Source organism: Gorilla gorilla, chromosome 10 (assembly GCF_029281585.2).
Source record: "Gorilla gorilla gorilla isolate KB3781 chromosome 10, NHGRI_mGorGor1-v2.1_pri, whole genome shotgun sequence".
Lineage (NCBI taxonomy): Eukaryota > Metazoa > Chordata > Mammalia > Primates > Hominidae > Gorilla > Gorilla gorilla.
Genome location: NC_073234.2, coordinates 19,577,692 through 19,599,440, shown reverse-complemented (window position 1 = coordinate 19,599,440; position 21,749 = coordinate 19,577,692). Strand labels below are relative to the sequence as shown.

The window sequence follows — 21,749 nt, the reverse complement described above, 5'->3', positions numbered from 1 at the left end:
AGTTTATTTATCATGGATCCCGTTGCCACTAGCACAGATATCATTCACCCCATGGAGAACCAGTGTCTGCAGAATATGTTTGTGGCATATCATAAACACACTTTCCCCTTTACCGGCCGTTTCTAGAAAAGACAAAATTTAAATTTGTCCCTTTTCCTTTTTTTAACCTTTTAAGAAATTATATAACTAACACATGATCAATAGAGAAAAAAACAGAATGTAAAAATAGAATAAAAAAGAAAACCGCATTATGATTCCATGACACAGAAATAATTCCCTTACCATTTTCGGTGCTTCTCCTTCTGGACTTTTACAAATGCATAATTACTGTACATGTTCCTCATAAGATATTTTTAAAAAGAGTAATTGAGATTAATTACCACTGACAATGGCAAAACAGTCTTAAAAAGAGAATGCATTCCCTGACAAGAATGGGGTCCTGGCCTGGCGCAGTGGCTCACACCTGTAATCCCAGCACTTTGGGAGGCCAAGGTGGGCGGATCACGAGGTCAAGAGATCAAGACCATCCTGGCAAACACGGTGAAACCCCATCTCTACTAAAAATACAAAAATTAGCTGGGCGTGGTGGCGGGCACCTGCAGTCCCAGGTACTCGGGAGGCTGAGGCAGTAGAATCGCTTGAACCTGGGAGGTAGAGCTTGCAGTAAGCCAAGATCGTGCCACTGCACTCCAGCCTGGTGACAGAGTGAGACTCCGTCTCAAAAAAAAAAAAAATGGGGTCCTTCCTCAAGAATTCCAATGTGCCTTTTTCACCTTTTGTTTCTTTATTTTATTGTGAGTATACTACCATTGCTTTCCTCTGTTTACCTGACATTCCCCTGGACTAAAGTTAGTCCAATTTGACAGACAGAGAGCTAGTTCAAACACAGAAGACAGGGCACTACACTTTTTTTTTTCTTTTTGAGACGGAGTCTCGCTCTGTGGCCAGGCTGGAGTGCAGTGGTGTGATCTCGGTTTACTGCAACTTCCACCTCCCGGGTTCAAGCCATTCTCTTGCCTTAGCCTCCTGAGTAGCTGGGATTACAGGCACCTGCCACAACACCCAGCTAACTTTTGTATTTTTAATAGATACAGGGTTTCACCATGTTGGCCAGAATGGTCTCAATCTCTTGACCTCCGATCTGCCTGCCTCGGCCTCCCAAAGTGATGGGATTACAGACGTGAGTCACTGCACCCAGCCGGCACTAAACTTTTAATAACAGTACCACGCAAGGAAAGAATGCAAGCTGCTTCACTTCTTGATATCAAGTGACTTGAAAAGTCCCTGAATAATCTCATAGATGAAGTCGGGCCATGGGGGGAAGGTGGGTGGGAGGAAGGGAGCTAGCAACCTGTCCTAACTATGGTTTTACTTACTCAAGATGAGACCAGGAGATTTAGAAATGAGCTTGAGCTTAGTCTCAAAGACTTGCCTTTGTAGCATGACTAAAACACAGCTCTCCATTCACATGTCCTGCTTTCCCTTCGAAGCTGGGTGACCCCGCCTTTTTGATTTTGCAATGTGTGCCATCTCCTCCCTACTCTTTTCTGAAAATATTGCACAGCCAAATTTATCTGCATTTGAAATGAAAGGAATTTGGAAGAATTTTGAAAAGAATATCATGACACCTTTTTAATGAACTGGAAGCCTATTTTGAAAGTCTTAAGAATAGCTGGGGCATCTTTCTCTCAAACTTTACATGGTGGCCGATTGATCCCTGGTGCCCGTTCTTCAGTCTCCCACAGTGATGTACACAAACACTTTTGCCACGGCCTGCTGGTGGGCAGTGTGTACTGCCCTACCCTGGGCTTTGGGTCTGGCATAGGACTTTCTTTGGACAACAATCTGTGAGAAGAAAGGACAAGAGCAAAGTTTTCAATATGCTCAGCTGGCCGGTCTTGCCCTCTTGTGCACCCATCCTTTGCTCTGGGATGAATTTTCCCTGGGAAGCCTGTGGCCCCAGCAGGATGAGACATAGAGCAGACCAGAAACCAATCCATAGCTTGCAGCCAAGCCCAGCTGAGCCTACCCTGGGTCAGCCAACCCCTGGATGACCCACTGATTGATACCTGAGCTAGGAGGAAATGCTTATAGTTGTATGCTGTTGAATGTTGGGGTGGCTGTTCTCATAGCACTATTGTGGTATGGCTAACTGATATGCATAGGATAGTCACTATATATGGAAACTACAGGATGCTTGATAAAACGGGCAATTAATCAACATTAAACAGTAAACTTGTAGGAGATCTAGGTTGGTGGTAACATTAAGTCTTGCATTTTCCTGGGGCCCAATTGCAAATATTTGGACCCATTTTCTTCTAAGGGACAGTCCCATCCAGGAATAAGTAGATTGAAGAATGTGGATGCCATAACACTGGAAGCTGCCCACTCACCTGGTGTCCCGGGAATTTGCTCAGACTCTCTGCGTTGGTGAAGAAGCCCCACAGAGCACACCCTGATCAGCAGGCAAGCCAATGCAGGCTTTTCCGTGCAGGGGCATCTGCTGTGGCTCACCCACGGCCTCTAACAATTTGGGGAATCTAAAGCATGGGCTGCTTTCCTGGCGGCTCCAACACGGCTGACACAGCCATCCGGCTAAGGAGATTAAGCAGGCTTTATTTACAGAAGCCTTCTAGTGACAGCAGCATCCACCACACCCAGGTAGAGCCTGGGAAGAATGAAAGTACATTCTTCTCTTGTCACTGCTGAATGCTGGGGCAAAGGCTACATCCACCACAGAGATAATCTAGACAGGTATCCGGGAGGCCTGCCTGGGGACTGTCCCGACACACTGCCAGTCAGCATCGTGGAAAGACTGACGCCAGGGCAGGGCCTCAAGCATGATGGTGGTGAGTGCCCGGACACTTACCACCATCTTATGTCCAGGAAGTCCTGCATCTTACCAGGGTCTTATGTCCAGGAAGTCCTGCAGCACCTGTGCAGGTTTAGCACAGGAAGGGGACGCAATGGCCATTTGCTGCATGAATGAATGGGGACAACCAATGCCTAGCCCCATTGCCTGTGTGTCCTATTGCTTCCCCAGTCTTCATTTCTGGAATAAAAAAAAAATTCAAAAATAATGAGTATTTTATAAACACGAGCATTAATGAAAATGGTTATTATGTTGATAAGCAAGAGCAATACAATACCTCTTAGATGTGGACTTTTCCCTCAAAGTGTTTGAGTGGTCAGAAATAAATTTTTTTTTTTTTTTTTTTGAGACAGAGTCTCGCTCTGTTGCCCAGGCTGGAGTGCAGTGGCACGATCTCGGCTCACTGCAAGCTCTGTCTTCCGGGTTCACACCATTCTCCTGCCCCAGCCTCCCGAGCAGCTGGGATTACAGGAGCCCGCCACTAATTTTTTTTTTGTATTTTTAGTAGAGATGGGGTTTCACCGTGTTAGCCAGGATGGTCTCAATCTCCTGACCTCATGATCTGCCCACGTCAGCCTCCCAAAGTGCTGGGATTACAGGCGTGAGCCACCGTGCCCGGCCTAGAAAGAAATTATACTCCCTGTTCTCCCACCACAAGCCTTGCACTTGGGTGTACACACCCATACACAGGTACGTGCACACACATCTGGAAAAATGGTACGAGATTGTGATAAGAACACAATCTCTGTAGTCAGACCCTTTGGGCTCAGGTCCCAGGTCTGCCATTTATGAACAGAATGACCTCGGACAAGTTACTTCACCTTTCTGAACTGCAATTTTCTTATAGGTAAGATGGGATGATAATAGCCCCCACCTCACAGAGCTTGTTGTGAGGATCAATGAGGATAATGTAAAGTGTCATAAAAAATGTAAAGGGGTACTGCTACCAATAGAGCAGCTGGGAGTTAGGTGAACATGAATATTTTGAGTTTGCTCTGCCCGGGAGTCAGTGGAGACAGGAAAAGAACATGTGTGCATTCCTACTCTGCACAGACAGGGATTGGTGGATGATGCTGTCACTGGAAACATTTCTGTAGATTAAGTTGCTAAACTTTCAGAGCGAAACCAGTGGGAATCCAGGGAAGATTTCCTTAAAAGAGATGATTCTGAAAAATACCCGAGATGCCTGAGGTCTTAGTGCTTATCCTCACTTTTTAAAAACCCAAATGCCCCAGTTATCTCTGACACCTTCAAAGAAGCTAGTTCTGTACTAAATCATGACTTGTCTTTCTGATCTCTGTTGTGTGATCTATGTGTGCTCTTGGATTTCTGCCCAGCCATGTCATTGTTGATGTCTGTACCCATCGGTTGTATAGCCAGTAGTTCTCTTTGTGAGGATTGCAGCCCCATGCCACAAGCAATTATAACAAGTATCAAAACACTTTGAGTCATTATGCTCCTTAGGTCAAGGGGCTGGGTCAAACGGAGCCAAAGGACATTTTCAGGAGCCCTATTTCTTCAGCTGATTTCTCTTCTGTTCTCCCTAACTCCTTGTGTATTCCAGCCATAATTCCTGCTGAACTTGGCTTAATATTTTGATCTTAGTTTTCATCCTGCTGGCCCAAACCTACGAACCATTCTTTTTTCTTATGATATGGAGACTTAACACCTTTGTTGAACATTTTCACAGCGGCCTTTCAGAGTTGGCCACACCACTCAGCAGCACTCTGCTCGTTCTGGGGCAGCCTTCAGGGCATGGTATACAGAACGGGAAGAAAACTGACATTCTAGTCTTCTTTATGCTACCAAGTAACTGTGTGACCTTGGGTGAGTTGCCTTACCACTCTCGCCCTCAATTTGTTCATCTGTTAAAATTCTGGGCTGGATCCACGCCTTCTTGCTCTAAAGTTCTGTGATTTATATGTTTTGCCACAGTGAATGGGGAAAAAAAATCCCTGACCTTTGAATTCCTCCAAGGTCCCATCCTTCCTGTGGCCTTCCTGTAGTCTGTGGCTTGTGCACTATGAAAGAGTTAATTTCTCGCTCGTGGTCAGCAGACAGGCTTTGCTTGTGGTCATGTAGGGATGCAGGCACCTTTCCTCTCATGGCTGTGCCTTCTCTAGGTCCAAAGAGGGAAACAGATTGGGAATGAAACAGTATTGGTTTCTATGGGTCAGGCTGGAACAAAGTATACATGACTTTGCTCCCTTTCCATTGGCTGTGATTTAGTCACATGATGACCTCTCATGGCAAGGGAGACTGGAAAATGAAATCTGATTGTCTGAAGGAAGAGGACATGGCCATGGGGAGCACCAGCAGGGTGGGAAACCTAGGCACAGCTTGCCTTGAGGCAGAGGCTGGCATGGATCGCCTCTGGGAAGCATACAGATCTCTTTCTGCACAGAGGTTCTCACATACCAGTTTAAGCCAGTGAGTCAGTTGACTGTAATGAAAAATATGCTCATTCAGCAAATAGTTGTTAACATCACATTTGCACCAGGAACTATGAATACACTAAAAATGAATAATTCATAGTCCGAGGCCTCAGGGAGCTCAGTCTAGCAGATGAGCTAAGACAAAAACCATTGTCATCTGCAGTAGTATGTACATACTATAATGCATACATGTAACCAGTATAGGAGAGAGACAATGTGTCATAGGATTTCTAGAATGGAGAATTATAGTGTTTGATGCATGCCTTGGAAAACAGGAAGGAGTCCTACAGAGGGATACATGATTGGGAAAGCGGTGAGCGGAGTCGGGGAGAGATGACAAGATGTAATGCCGTGGTGGAAGGATGAGAGTTAGCAGGCGTGGAAGAGTTTAGACTGCATTTGTTATAAAATGAGTGCCACTGACAGTCTTGAGCATTTGAGCCTGTGGGCTTTAGAGGAAAAAGTGATCTCTGGACACATATCATATTCTCCACCCTTGGCCCAGAGACTTGCCCTGCAAAGGCTAATCTGGTTCTGGAAGGAACAGGAGAAAATTGTGGATGACTTAGACTCCTGGAAAATCAAACCAAACCCAGGTCCACAAAAGGGGTGGTGGTGGAGAGGGATGGAGAGGTACTACGGGTGATCCACGGACATCGCCTCTCCTGGAGAACCACACTTTGGGGAGAGTAAACATTCACTGACCTCTAGTGGTCAAAATGGTGCCCAAGCGGTCCCACAAGCCCGGCTGCACAAGTCTGTCGCAAATGATAGCTGTTGGGGAAGAAATGGCTTAGATTAAATCCTCGCTTCTTTCCAGACTTTCCTTTTTCAGCCTCCATGGGCTTTCCCCCTTCATCTAACTAAATCTCTCCACCACTCACCGTCCCAACAAGGGTGCCTGGCCCAAGCTGGGGTGCTTCAGGAATGAAGGAGACAAATGGTGCCCATCCCGTCTCAGTGTGGGCCACAGCCTGCTGGTGCTATTCTTGCTTCATGAAGCTTCCTGGCTGTCAGTGGATAGCAATGCATATATTAAAAGTCGGTATCCTACTCAAGGTTAAATTTTATTAGATTGTGAAGTGCGAACAAGTTTTCTAATAATAATCACTAATGCTTAAGGAGCACTATAAGCCAGATGCCATTCTAAGCACTTTATATTGATTGATTGATTGAGACAGTCTTACTCTATTGCCCAGGCTGGAGTGCAGTGGCACAATCATAGCTCACTACAGCCTCCAACTCCTGGGCTCAAACAATCCTCCCACCTCAGCCTCCCGAGTAGCCGAGACTACAGGCGCGCACCACCACGTCTGGCTAATTTTTCACAATTTTTGTAGAGATAGAGTATCCCTATGTTGTTCAGGCTGGTTTCAAATTCCTGGGCTCAATTGATCCTCCTGCCTTGACCTCACAAAGAATTGGGATTATAGTTATGAGCCACCATAGCCGGTCCTCAGTACTTTACATATGTGTGTGTGTGTGTGTATGTGTGTGTGTGTGTAGTAAATATACATTTATATATATATTTGTTTACTTCTTATAAAAACTCTTAGAAGTAGGCACTGTTGTTTTCTCTCATTTTAAAGATGAGGAAATTGAGGCATGAAGGGGTTAAGTAACCAGCTCAAGATCACAAAGCCAGGCGGTGTAACTGCAGAGCTTGTGCTTTTAGTGCAGGATATTGTCCCAGGGCCATCTTGGACAAGCCACGCAACACTGACATTTCCAAGGACCCGAGCTTCAGATTCTTCATCTGCCATGTGAAGGGGCTGGACTAGGAGCAGAGGTTTCAGACTTTTCTTAGAGGTGTATCAAACATACACAACAGATAACAGGGCACTTGCTGGAGTTAAAGCCGGGACCCAATAACCCTACTCACTTTTCCTCTCCTCCCCAGCTGCTTTGGTTCTTAAACCCTTGGGAAACATCTCAGGACTCCAAGGAACTACTGGTACTTATTAGCATGTCTTGTATTTCAGGCACTGTATTAGGTGTTTTAGAAATATCACACACTTAATCCTCACAACCATCTCATGAGGGAGCTGTTATTATGCTCATTTTACAGACGAGTAAACCAAAGCACAGAGAGAATGAAACCGCCCAAAGTCACAGAGCTAGCAAGCAGCAAAGCTGGAATGCAAAGGCCGGACCTTTTCACAGCCCCTCTGACAGCAAGAACTGTGCTGGAAATCAGTATATTGGAGTCTGGTTCCAAGCATACTCCTCAGTCACAGTGCCAGGGAAGGAGAAGGTGAAGATGATCCCTCCTGCTGGGAGTGGGGGAAGCTGAGTAGAGGTAAGCTTACAGCTGGTACCAGGACCCGCTGGGGCAACCCTGGCCCAGCTCAGGCCACCTCAAGCACATAGCTAATCACCAGAGCCAGAGCCATCTCTGCCTTGCAGAAGGTGTAGGTCAAAGGAAACTGTCGTGATTTAAGCTTTTACTCTCAGGTTTCTCTCTAGTGTCTGGCACCCACACCTAGGAGGCAATAGAAGCAGAAGTGTGTGCTACCAGCCCAGACATGAGCCGCCTCTAGGAGGAAGCAGCAAGCCCTTGCTGGGCAGGGCTGTGGGCTAAGTCCACGCCACTCAGCCTCCTTGGTGGCTGCTTATCTCAAACTGGCAGTGAAGGAGAAATTGTTGGTTAGGGGCCCCTGGCAGGCTTTCTTTTTTGCAAGCATGTGTTTGTTCTCAAGTTTGTGGTGGTTGCTCTAAATCCAGAGTCTAGACAGAAAAATGATATCAGCAGGTCCTCAGTGCCCTCTCCCAGTTTAAAAAAGACCTTTGAAGCACGGCATCTTGGTAAAAGAGAATCAGAAGGTCCGTGTTTTAGTCCTAGTTCTGCTCTTACTGGCTGTATGACCTCGGGTTAAGCTCATTCCCTCTCTGGACTTAGAGAGGGGAAGCGACTTACGAAGTTCACCCAGCAAGCTATGACACTGTAGCACTTAAAGCTCAGCCCCTGCTCCTTTCTCCGGCACCATGGAATGGATGGATTCATTAAATCACCGGATTTATTCACAGAGTTAACAGATATTTACTAAGCTCTCCCTCTGTGCCAGGGACTGTGCTAAGAACCGGGAATCCTGTGATGAACAAACACACTCCAAACTGGAGGGGAAATCTGAAACCATCTAGTCGTTTGCACTCCATTTAAGGATGAAGAAAGTAAGGCCAAAAGGGGGAAGCAGAGTGACCTGCTCAAGGTCACAGAGAAGGCGACGTGGTGTACAACGACCTTGACGGTATGCTGACCGTGAAGACAAACTGCAGAGATTGATGTGGTATATTTAGCTGAATTTTGTGACTGAGGGCTGTTAAAGAACAAGAAGAGAGGAGAGAAAGCCTTATTTGGAGGCCTAGAAGTCACAGACTGAGACGTCAATGCCAAATCTTTCATTTCCCACTGTGGCTTTTTGTTCTCTCTCTAGGAATAGCAAGAATTTTGTACATAGCTGGGAATGAAAGCGAGGAAAATGGTACCGGGATAAAGTTTGAGAAAACTATTTCCTTGTAAAGTCCGTGCTCCAACACTGGCTGTGTGCTAAACAGATAAGTGCCCCTGCATGGTTTTCTGACCGTCTCAACTTGATGAATCTGAGGATCTATCCAAGGATGGCAGATCATGAGACTCACAGTCCAAAGGCATGTCAGATCCCAGACTGCTTCGTAATCACAAGAAACACATTGCCAACTGAGTTTTGATGACACTTATTTTTCCTCCTATGAAACCTGAGCATTCTAGTTAAAGACTGGAAGCATGCTAATTTTGTGTGAACTGAATTATGGGTTATTATAAAGCTCACCATTTCAAGTGAGTCTGAGTCTATTGTTAACCAGAATATCATTCGCTGATTTGTCTTTTCAGTAAGTTTTGATTTTAAATTTTATATCAGATTTTTTTAGTGTCTGACTTATTAAATATGACCATCGTTGAACATAAACTCTAAGATAAATCCAAAGAGGCAGGGAATAAAATTTGAATTCACTCTATGGGATATCTACATAGATACTGTCTTCATCATTTACTTACTCAGTCACCAGTGAAGAAACAAAAATAAATAAGAAAGGGTCCTTGTCTTTGAGGAATTTGCAGTCTAGTGGAGGAAATAGTTGCATGAAGAGAATATTTGAGTATAATGCAATGCATGCTCTTACAAAAATATACTGAAAGTGCAATGGTGAAGGCTATACTTTTAAGAAAAGATGAAGCACTTCCACTTTCCTGTACCATAAGCCCCTACAAAAAGAGAATGTATTTCATGCCAGCTCATATAATGGAAACATAAGGCCCAGAGCAATTGCGCTCACTAAAGCAAGAATTAAGAGATCCACCGTCCTGAGCACTTTTCCACACAACCTCCAACAGCCCAGCCCGCTTCCCCTGAAAAGCCTGAGCTCAGACAGGCCAGTGCTCCTCCAGGACTTGGGCATCCCCTGAAGGTGATGGGCCTCAGCCCAGTGAACTGCTGGGACTGGCGGCTTCTGAGATCTCCTGGCTGGGAAGGAAGAGGGAGAGGATTGAGCCCCTGCTAAGTCGCTCAATGACTTTTTCTTATCAGTATTTGTCCAGGTTCCTGGATGGAGGTCACCTGCCCCGAACACTAAACTCAGAGAGGTGAGGATGGTCTCTTGAAGGGCAAGAGTACTCAAAAAACTAGCAGAACTGGGAAACCAGAAAATTGGGGTGCAGAAGGAAATGGGGTGGAGAGAAGAGGGAGTCAGGCTAATGCGGGGAGTTTATAGTTTCTAGATCTAGTCAGATCCCACCTGGTGGAGGTCCAGACTTCACCAGCCTTACGTCCACCATGAGGGAGGAGCATGTGTCGGCCCTGAGCATTCATGTCCGAGCCAGACCACAGCTGAGTCTCAGGCTGAATCCATCTGTGGAGATTGGCCCCAGGGTGACCTTGGCCTCTTTCAAAACCTGTTCAGTCAGGCCAAGGATGGGAGGAATGGCAGAAGGCCAGATGGCAGGGGTTGAAGCTGGGGTGGGCGCCACGGCTGATGGGTTCAGGGCCCCTGGCTGGACTTCTGTCCTCATCCTTGTCAAACATTCCTGCTTGTGGCCGGCAGGAAGAAGTGGCGGCTGTGGAGAATTAGTAATGAGATACGGAGTCATTCACCTCCAGGTCACTAGTTCAAAACCAGGTCACCAGTGAGGCAAAGTTCCAACCAAGGGGGCAGGGTGGGGGTTTCATCTGAGTGGCTTGAAGGCAGATATTTGCCCTCCCGGAAGACAGCTCAGGCAGGTCAGCGGGGGCCACAGGGCAAGGAGCTCTGTCCCGCTGACATGAGGTGCAGGTCTGGAGAGGCCTCCATGGCCTTCTGGCTCCATTCTCTCCAAGACTTCCCTCCTCTGCCCCCAGGCCAGGTCACACATTCAAGTCAAAAGAACCCAGGTATGTAGCAGTTACTCAGATAATCTGGTGATAGCCCTGTTTACTTAGAAATTTCTGCTCTCTGAGGGCAGAGGCGGTGTCTCTCTAGCACATATTTTATTATTATTTTTGGCCTTATCTTTATTTATTTACTTGTTTGTTTACTTGTCTACTACCTGAACCCTACCCACTACTATTACTTAAGCTCTTTAAAAATGGAGACCCCATGTATGCCTGCCACTTTTTAGGTGCTTAAGAATTGCTAATTAAATGAATGAGTCCATAAAAAAAGAATGAATTCCTGGTGCCTGCCTCCCACTGTCTGGCAGACAAGATGTGCTCAAAGATATTTGCTGAATAAATAGATGAACAAATAAATGGATGGATCACAGAATGAAAGTTTTGAGAAATAATCAGTTTCCAGCACGCCAATGATAACATTTTTACAGATAATTAGGAAGTTTTTCTTTTCTTTTTTTTTTTGAGACGGAGTTTCACTCTTGTCACCCAGGCTGGAGTGAAATGGTGCGATCTCCGCTCACTACAACCTCCACCTCCCGGGTTCAAGCGATTCTCTTGCCTCAGCCTTCTGAATAGCTGGGATTACAGGCGCATGCCACCATGGCTGGCTAATTTTTGTATTTTTAGTAGAGATAGGGTTTCCCCATGTTGGCCAGGCCGGTCTTGAACTCCTGACCTCGTAATTCGCCCACCTGAGCCTCTCAAAGTGCTGGGATTACAGGTGTGAGCCACCGCACGTGGCCAGGAAGTTTTTCTTAACACCAACCTAAAGTCTCCAAACCCAAAGCAGAGTGCTTGGCTCACATTAGGTGCTTGGAAAATGTTTCTTGAGTGGATGAATGCTAAGTGGATGAGTAAATGGGTGGATGGATGGATGGACGGATCGATGGATGGAGCAAACAAATAAGACTAGCATGCATGATGAAGCAAAACCCAAAACAAGTTATGAAAATTAATTTTTTTCCTCTTTATCCAAAATGATAGCCTTTTGGTTCCCTCTCTTCATAACTATAGATCTGGAATTGTCTCACACATTCAGTTTCTACCTAGTTAAGTTTATTCAATCATTCATTCATTTGTTTAGCCAACACTCACTGATATGGTTTGGCTGTGTCCCCATCCAAATCTCAACTTGAATTGATCTCCCAGAATTCCCATGTGTTGTGGGAGGGACCCAGGGGGAGGTAATGGAATCATGGGGGCCGGTCTTTCCTGTGCTATTCTTGTTATAGTTAATAAGTCTCACGAGATCTGAAAGCAAGGGGTTTCTGCTTTTGCTTCTTCCTCATTTGTCTCTTTCCGCTGCCATGTAAGAAGTGCCTTTTGCCTCCCACTATCATTCTGAGGCCTTCCCACCCATGTGGAACTGTAAGTCCAACTAAACCTCTTTTTCTTCCCGGTCTCACGTATGTCTTTATCAGTAGCGTGAAAACGGACTAATACACTCAGTGAGTGTGTTCAATGTGCCAGGTACATACAAGGGTGAGTGAGACAGAGCCCAGCCCTGTGTCCAGAGGTGGAGTCATGTTCACACTTGTGTCCATGCCAGTCACTATGCCACGGGTTACAACAATGAGTAAGGCAGCCTGGTGGTGTTTTGGTGGTGTTGTCTGCCTTAGATTACAAAAATCTACTCAGTTAGATATAGCAGCAGAACTTAGTCATGAATCAGGACTGACATGTAATCAAAATTGTAGATGGGCTGGACATGGTGGTTCATGCCTGTAATCCCAGCACTTTGGGAGGCCAAGGCACGTGGATCACTTGAGGTCAGGAGTGGAGACCAGCCTGGCCAACATGGTGAGACCCCATCTCTACTAAATATGTAGAAATTACCTTGGCTTCATGGCCTATCCCTGTAATCCCAGCTACTCGGGAGGTTGAGGCACGAGAATCACTTGAACACAGGAGGCGGGGGCTGCAATGAGCCAAGATCGCACCTCTGCACTCCAGCCTGGGTGGGCAACAGAGCAAGACTCTGTCTCAAAATAAATAAATAAATAAGTTGTAGACGGACTGTTTTAAATCTCTTTTCCACGTATTGTGGCTCACCTAGCACCTCTGACAATTAGTGGCTATGTGGAGATTTTTAACAATAAGACTTCTTACGACACCCACAGAGGTCATAATTTCAAACTATACTTCTCTTGGCAAGAATCAAGTAGTCTCGCAATTCAAGAAGATTGCTATAGCATTAATGAGTATCCACTATGTGCCAGGGATTGTGCTAAGGGTTGGGGATGGTACATAAAACCCTGTGTTGGCCTCTAGAAGATCTGAATCTAGTGAAAACATAAAAACAGAGACCGTGCAATGTAATAACGATCACAAACAAGGAACATTCAAATGCAATGGCAGCATAGGAGAGAACTTGATTGATTGTGTTTTGGGAAGTTGGAGTGGGTTTTACAGACGAGTTAATATTTGAGGTTTGCTTTGGCCAGAGAATAAAAGTTTGTGAAAGGGAAAACAAAGACCCTTTGGGAGAAGGGCATGGCATAGCCTAAGTTTGACAGTTGTAGATGCATGAAAATTTGTAGAACCATGAGTTGTCTGTGTGACTAGAACATAGCATGTGCAGAAAAGAGAGATGGAAATGGAACTGGAAACACAGGTATGAACCAGACTGTTTTCTTTTTTCTTTTAGGAGATGGAGTTTCGCTCTTGTTGCCCAGGATGGAGTGTAATGGCGCGATCTCGGCTTACCGCAACCTCCACCTCCCGGGTTCAAGTGATTCTCCTGCCTCAGCCTCCTGAGTAGCTGGAATTACAGGCATGCACCACCACGCCTCGCTAATTTTTGTATTTTTGGTAGAGATGGGGTTTCTTCATGTTGGTCAGGCTGGTCTCGAACTCCCGACCACAGGTGATCCGCCCACCTTGGCCTCCCAAAGTGTTGGGATTATGGGCGTGAGCCACCACACCTGACTGTTTTCTAAAGGCAATGCTGAAGAGCTTAGTTGTAATGCCCAGGTAATAGGGGGTCATCAAATTAGGATTTTTGACCACTTACGTCAGGGGGTTAGGTCTCCATTTCCTACAATATGGCAGCTTAGATGACCTAACAACTCTCCTACAAATGCTGAACAAATGATAATGTACATTTTTCTAAATGCAAAGCTGAACTCACAAGAAAATAAGGAAGACCTCCTGGAGGGAAAACAAGCAAGAACTGAAAACAAGTGCCGTCAGTGAATGGAATGAGGTGAGGCAACTCAGGGTGTTGGGACAAGTACTGGGGGGATTGGGTTTTTAGGCATTTCTAATTGTACATTTAAAACGTGTAGAATGGGGCCGGGTGCAGTGGCTTACACCTGTAATCTCAGCACTTTGGGAGGCCAAGGCGGGTGGATCACGAGGTGAGGATATCGAGACCATCCTGGCTAACACGGTGAAACCCCGTCTCTACTAAAAATACAAAAAAAATTAGCTGGTCGTGGTTGCAGGTGCCTGTAGTCTCAGCTACTCAGGAGGCTGAGGCAGGAGAATGGCGTGAATCTGGGAGGTGGAGCTCGCAGTGAGCCGAGATTGCGCCACTGCACTCCAGCCTGGGTGACAGTGCGAGACTCTGTCTCAAAAAAAAAAAAAAAAAAAAAAAGTGTAGAATGGGTTTTTCAGATCCGCAGGAAAATTGACTATGGGGCCTGTGCCTGTGCTGGGTGGAGAGTTGAAATTAGGCCTTCACGTAAAACCAGAAAAGATTTGTAAGGAAGGAAACACTCTACTCACCTACAGAGAAGATGCTTTTGACTGTTGAGACTGAGCTATGAGTAGAAGGGAAACAAATGTTCCTGAAATTTCATAACCATGTGACCAGCTTCCTGAGAGTCAGAGGTTTGCATTTACCTTACTTGAATGGTCTGGGAGTCCCTAAGTCAACAAAATAATGAGAAGTCCTCTTTGGTGGATGAGACTACTGGGGCCCCAAGAAGAATCATCCACAAAATGGACCTGGTAGGACTCAAGCTTAATGCATTTCTCTCAGAATTCTCACTGCCAAAGTGGTGAATTTTCAATTCTGAAGTTATAGTCAGAATTGAGTCTTACAATTATGGAATTGTGAGTTCTACAAGAGTAGTCTCAGCTGGGCATGGTGGCTGGCGCCTGTAATTCCAGCACTTTGGGAGGCCAAAGCAGGCAGATCCCTTGAGCTCAGGAGTTCGAAACTAGCCTTGGCAACAAGGTGAGACCCTGTCTCTACAAAAAATACAAACAATTAGCTGGATGTGGTGGTGTGCACATGTAGTCACAGCTGCTTGGGAGGCTGAGGCAAGAGGATCACCTGAGCCTGGGGGCTTGAGCCTAGGTGACAGAGTAAGACACTGACTCAAAAAAAAAAAAAGTAATCTCACAGAATAGTCTCATAACCTGCTGTCAGCAAACGTCAGCAGATACAACAGGCAACAGGTGTAGACTACTAAGAATCAGAAAATAGAGCTATTGAAGAGAGACAATAGCTTAGTATTTTTTTTAAAAAGTTAAAGATATATAAAGAAAAAATGGAAAAAATAAAAACCGTAAGACACTATGAATGAAACCCAGACAGATTTGAAAAACAAATAGAACTTAGAAGAAAAGTGTGGTAATTGATGAGGCTTACATATAACTGTAGTGAGAATATAAGAGCTGGAAGATTTGAGAAAACTGCCCAAAATACAACACGGAGACAAAAAGACACAGAAAAGACAAAAGCAAGATTAAGAGACGTGAAGGACAGAATGAAGGTAAATGTATTACTAATAGAAATTTCAGGAGGAGAACATTAAGAGAATGAGGAGAGGAACTAATCAAAGAGAAAATGGCTAAGAATTTTCCAGAATCTATGAAAGAAATGAATCTTCAGGGCAGGAAATGAGTCCTGAGAAAAATCAATGAATGAAATCAGTACCAGGTCACATCACAGAGAAACTCTTAAAAACGCAAAATAAAGATATTTTTAAAACAACTAGAGAGATGTGTGGATTGCCTGTAAAGCAACTAACTGACTTTTCAAAAGCAATCATGGAAGCCAGAAGCCCATGGAATGATATGTTTAAAGCGTTGAGAGAAAATAACTGTCTGCCTTCATTTTTACCACTTTTAACTGTCATTTTAAAATGAGGGGAAATAAAGATATTTTTACACAATGACCAGGAGAATTTACCATTCAAGGACCCTTGTGGGAAAAATATTCTAGACTATGGACTTCAGGATAGAAAAAATTGAACCCCAAGGGAGGTGAAGGCAAAAAGGAAGAACAATCAAGGAAGCTGATAAACAAGTAGGCAAAGTCAGAAATTCATCCACTGCTCAAAATCACCATAAGCCGGGCATGGTGGCTCACACCTGTAATCCCAGCACTTTGGGAGGCCGAGGAAGGCAGAGCTCTTGAGCCCAGGAGTTTAAGACCAGCCTGGGCACCATAGCAAGACCTCGTCTCTACTAAAAGTAAAATTAGCTGGGCACAGTGATGTACGCCTGTAGTCCCAGTTTCTTGAGAGTCTGAGGTGGGAGGATCAGCTGAGTCCAGGAGGTCGAGACTGCAGTGAGCCATGATCATGCCACTGCACTCCAACCTGGGTGACAAAGCAAGATCCTGTCTCAAAAAGAGAAAACAAAACAAAACACCCCCAAACAACTATAATGACAATAATAACAAAATTGGGGGGTATAAATATAAGGGGGCCAGGCACAGTGGCTCACGCCTGTAGCCCAGCACTTTGGGAGGCTGAGGAGGGTGCATCATGAGGTCAGGAGATTGAGATCATCCTGGCCAACATGGTGAAACCCAATCTCTACTAAAAAAAAACAAAAAAAAAAAAACCAAAAATTAGCTGAGTGTGGTGGCACGTGCCTGTAATCCTAGCTACTTGGGAGGCTGAGGCAGGAGAATGGCTTGAACCCAGGAGACAGCGGTGCAGTAAGCCGAGATTGTGCCACTGCACTCCAGCCTGGCAACAGAGCCAGACTCTGTCTCAAAAAAAAAGAAAAGAGAAAGAAAAACAAACCAAACAAAAATAAGGTGGAACGATCTAAAACGCTGCATGGTGATAACACGTGATGGATTACAGTGTCTAAATTCTATCTATTATTTGTGAAGAGAGCAGTAACATTAACTTTAGACTTTAGGTCAAATGGGCTTGACAAAAGTTTAGGGCTCACCACTAAAACACTGGAAATAGAGTGTGTAATTTCCAAGTTAATAGAGGGAAAAGGGGAAAATAAAGAAAACTTGATGAAACCAAAAGAAGGCAGGAAAGGAGGAAGAAAAGGCATTAGAAAGCATAGTAAATAGAAACTACAAAAAGAAATGGTGGAAATAAATCCAAATATATTAGGAAACAATAAATGTAAGTGAATTAGACTCACTAGTTATAAAATGATTGCCAGATTCAGTTTTTTTAATAAAAAGAAAACTTGCTTATGCTGTTTTAAAAATACATACCTAAGACAAAAGGACACAACAAAAAGGCTGAAAGCAAAAGGATAAAAAGAGATATACCAGGCAAATAAGAATCAAAACAAAGTGTAGCTATAATAACTGTAGCAGAAAAAAAGTCTGAGGCAAAAAGTGATCATTATATAATGATGAAAGGATCAATTTATAAGAAAGATATAACAAATGCAAATTGTATTTATCTATTACAGACTTTAAAAATGTATAAGACAGGCTGGGTGCGGTGGCTCACGCCTGTAATCCCAGCACTTTGGGAGGCCGAGGCGGGCGGATCACGAGGTCAGGAGATCGAGACCATCCTGGCTAACACGGTGAAACCCCGTCTCTACTAAAAATACAAAAAATTAGCCGGGCGTGGTAGTGGGCGCCTGTAGTCCCAGCTACTCGGGAGGCTGAGGCAGGAGAATGGCGTGAACCTGGGAGGTGGAGCTTGCAGTGAGCCGAGATCGCGCCACTGCGCTCCAGCCTGGGCGACAAAGCAAGACTCCGTCTCAAAAAAAAAAAAAAAAAAAAAAAATGTATAAGACAAAATTTGAATGAATTACAAGGAGAAAATTTTGAATCTTTATAGGAGATTTAAAAACACATCTTTCTGGTATGTTCAAATCGCATAAAAATTGGCATGAATTTACAAGATTTGAATGACACAATGAACAAGATTGATCAATCTTGTATTCAACAATTGAAGACTGTACATTTTTCTCAAATGCACAAGAAATATTTGAAAAATTAACAAGTTACTAAACCACAAAGCAAGTCTTAACAAACACCAAAAAATAAATACCATATAGTTCACCTTCTCTGATCAAAATCTAATTAAGATAGACATGAACAACAACCAAAAAAGTGACTTTAAAAGAAAACAACACCAAATGTTTAGAATTTAAAACATTTCTAATTAACTCGTGGATCACAAAAAAAGTATAATAGCAATAAATAAATATTCAGACAGAACAAAATTTAAAATCCTACATAAATCTTGAGGAATATAAGGTACAGAGAACAGTGGTTCTGAATAGGGGGACTTTTGCTGCTCAGGGGACATTTGGCAGGTCTAGGGGCATTTTTGGTTGTCACAACTACGGGCAGCTGTTACTACCATCTAGTAGGTAAAGGCCAGAAATGCTGCCATCCCTACAGTGGATAGGACAGCCCCCTACAATATAAAGAATTATCAGCCGGGCGCGGTGGCTCACGCCTGTAATCCCAGCACTTTGGGAGGCCGAGATGGGCGGATCACGAGGTCAGGAGATCGAGACCATCCCAGCTAACACGGTGAAACCCCGTGTCTACTAAAAATACAAAAAAATTAGCAAGGCGTGGTGGCGGGCACCTGTAGTCCCAGCTACTAGGGAGGCTGAGGCAGGAGAATGGCGTGAACCCGGGAGGCGGAGCTTGCAGTGAGCCGAGATGGCGCCGCTGCACTCCAGCCTGAGCGACAGAGCAAGACTCCGTCTCAAAAAAAAAAAAGAATTATCTGGCCCCAAATGGTGACAGTGCTCAGGTTAAGAAACCCTGACTTAAAGAAAAAGCGATGATCCTAAATATTATATTAGAAAAGAAGAATGATAACTATGCTGGCAATGTTGAGGATGGATTAGAAAAGGTAGCCAGCTGGCAGAGAAAATTAGTAGGCTATTGTAATAATTAAGACAATAATGAGGATGTAGCCTAAGGCTTTGGCAACAGACATAGAGAAAGAAAAGAGATTCAGGGTAAAATGGACAAGATTTGGAGATAAATGAGGCAGAGAAACTAGTAAAAAACAGAAATGGCTCAGTAGAGACACTCCAGGGTAGGAACAAACCACATAGCTTCACAGATGCATTAGTGTGCCACGGTAGACCACTGGGGCTGATCCTGATGGGCACCCCCAAGCAGTACGCCCCAGGGAACAGGGCATCAATGCAGTGTGGGCTCCTGCAGATTCAAAGAGCCTGCCCGAACTGCAGCGGTGCCCCAGAGAAAAAAATGAGGTTAAGGCCGTGTCCAGGGAGGTGGGAAGATGAGGTGACGCGGGCTCTAGAGACAGGATGCAGTGAAGAGAGGGGAGGGCATTCTTTGTGAATTCTCAGGCACGAGATCACCTGAGGTGCAGGCGTGAATGGGCTTGGTCCCCAAATCCTTGCCTGGTTTACAGGGATACGATGCAAGTCACGGAAGAAGAGTTTCCAATTACACCATGGAGGAGAAGAAAGAAAGAAAAAGACACAACCACACGTACCACAGCTCAGAGTTTCAAAGACCACGTTAAGGTGTGATTCAAGCAGCCATTGTGCAGCTCAAGCACGTTCCAGACTCAAGTCTGTGTAAACAGAGTTATATTTACTAGCACAAGGCCTGAAACAGAAATCCCGCAGCAAGCTCCTCTCTCATTAACGGGGTCTCTTTCACACCCTAGGGGATACCCATGAGCGGGCTGTGGCAATTGTTAGTGCCAGAAACAGTGGCTGGTTGAGAATGCCTTTTCTTTCACATTTTACAGGGAAATTCACATGGAACCAGATTCATAGTCTCGCGACGTCCTTGTTAGAAACACTTAGATTTTTCTCTTTTTGGCAGTAGCTGGTCTCCGTGAGTTGATGTTTGGTGTCAGAACAGCCTCAAACAGGTGGCTGAGGGAATTTGTAGGCTCGTTTAAAATCACGCTTAAGATACTCACAAAAGCAACTTCTCTAGGCCGCTTTGAAGGTCCTGGGACATTTCTGATCTAAAGAGGTGTTTTGTGGTTTTTTGCTTTTTGTTTTTTTTTCCTATCTAGATAAAAGATAATCTGTTAGTCAATGCAGCTGGCACTTTTTATTCATTTGTTTCCCATCAATCTCTGTCTTTCTGAAATAGACACAGATCTTTATTTGGTGTGTGAGTGTGTGGGAGAATGGCATGCAGACACAGGATAACAGGCACAGAGACAGTGCCTGGTCTATGTTCATGTGCTGTCCTCTGTTCAGTTGTCTCTCCTGTTCAACTGTCTCTGTGAACTAACAATATATAGAACATCCTCTAAGTAAATGGTGGTGGTGGTCGTGAGGAGAAGAGAAAGCAGAGAGAAAGACCAAGCGATGTAGAGCAAGAGAGATTAAAGATAAAGAGAGGAAGAGACAGGGAGAATGGCAGGAAGTAGAGGAATGAGTGGGGCCATTTTCCACTGCTCTTAGCCAGCAGTTTCTGGGCTTTCAGTCTGCGTGTGGACAAGACATGTCCGTGTCTCTGAGAATGGACCTACCTGGTTTCCTGGGTCTGTTCCTATTTAGGGCCTTAGGGTTATGAGGGAGGAGTGGAAGGAAAAGGCCATGGCAGCTTTAGTTTCAATGGGTGCAGAGCTGGGATAGTGGAGGGAGGCTAATATCACTGCCCGCCTGGCACTGGGTGCTTTTCTTACTCTACCAAGGGTCAGGAAGGGAAATTGGTGGGACTTGTACAGACTGGCTGAAATGTTTGTGGGCTGAAGTGATTGTTAGATTTCAACAGATTTCAACTTTAAGATGTTAGCCTATTTGAAAGTTTCTTTGCCTACAAAGATGAATTTCTTAGCACTCTTCCAGGAAAAACAAAGCTGTTACAATGAAAAATTTCTCTTTTATCCTGTGGAAGAATTCTTTATGAATACCTCCCTGTATATCATAGTACCTTATGTTTATTTAAGTTATTTTCACAGCTGCAATGTCGTCTGGTTCTGTAAGGAAGTTAAAGGTATACTTGTATCTCTCTAGCCCTAGGACATAGGTATGCTTCCTTCTTTCTGATGATAAGAATTATGTAATTGGTCATCTCTTATTACTTTGGTTACCAGGAAGCTCAGAACCAAATTTGTAGCACAAACATCACTTATTCTATTTGTTCCTTGTGTTGATTTTTCCCTGGGTCTGTTTTTCATTTGTTTCAAAGTATACATTGCCATTCTATTCTGAGTTTAATAAGAAATTAATTGCATTCATTTAACAAATATTTGTTTGTTACCAAAACACCAGGGGTTTGGTCTGGGTCCTGCTGCTTACCGCACAGAAAGCCAATAACTGAGACAATTATTGCCAAGGAAGAAGGCTTTCGTCGGGTGCTGCAGCCAAGGAGATGGGAGCTCAGTCTCAAATCCATCTCTCTGACCCATTAAAATTAGGAGTTTTTATAGCAGGGAAGAAATGTAACAATATGTCAGAAAACAAGAATTAGGAAGGGGTAAGGAAACAAAATGGGGGACCTGGTGTCTCATTGTCTTGATGTAGTACTTTGATCTGGTGAGTTTTAGTTCTTTGATACTTTGAGACGCCTGGGGGTCCTTTCCTGAGGAAGGAACTCAGATAAAACAAATGCAAGTTTCAAGCTTTAAGATCAGAAGGGTCCATTTTTATGTTTATCCAAAAGAACTGTCTGTGGGGCTGCTAGGTTGGTTTCATATTGATTCCCTCATTCTCTATTCTTCTCGGTTTTATTTATCTCCACATCCCTCAATACCATCTAAGTTATATCTCTTATTTATTATTTATTGTATACCCTCTCACTTCCTACCACTGTCAATAGAAATTAAGCTCCAGGGAGGCTGGGTGCGGTGGCTCACACCTGTAATCCCAGCACTTTGGGAGGCCGAGGTGGGTGGATCACAG

General features: G+C 44.4%; 1 long non-coding RNA gene across 1 annotated transcript; it reads right to left on the bottom strand.

The window, feature by feature from the left end:
- Positions 1-1,693: 1,693 nt before the first annotated feature.
- LOC129525815 (uncharacterized) lies at positions 1,694-6,313 on the bottom strand. The gene is made up of 4 exons (XR_008670300.2): positions 6,192-6,313; positions 6,013-6,081; positions 2,904-3,052; positions 1,694-1,845 (listed from the first exon to the last, which is right to left on the bottom strand). It is a non-coding gene; the product is annotated as an uncharacterized lncRNA (long non-coding RNA).
- Positions 6,314-21,749: the final 15,436 nt, after the last annotated feature.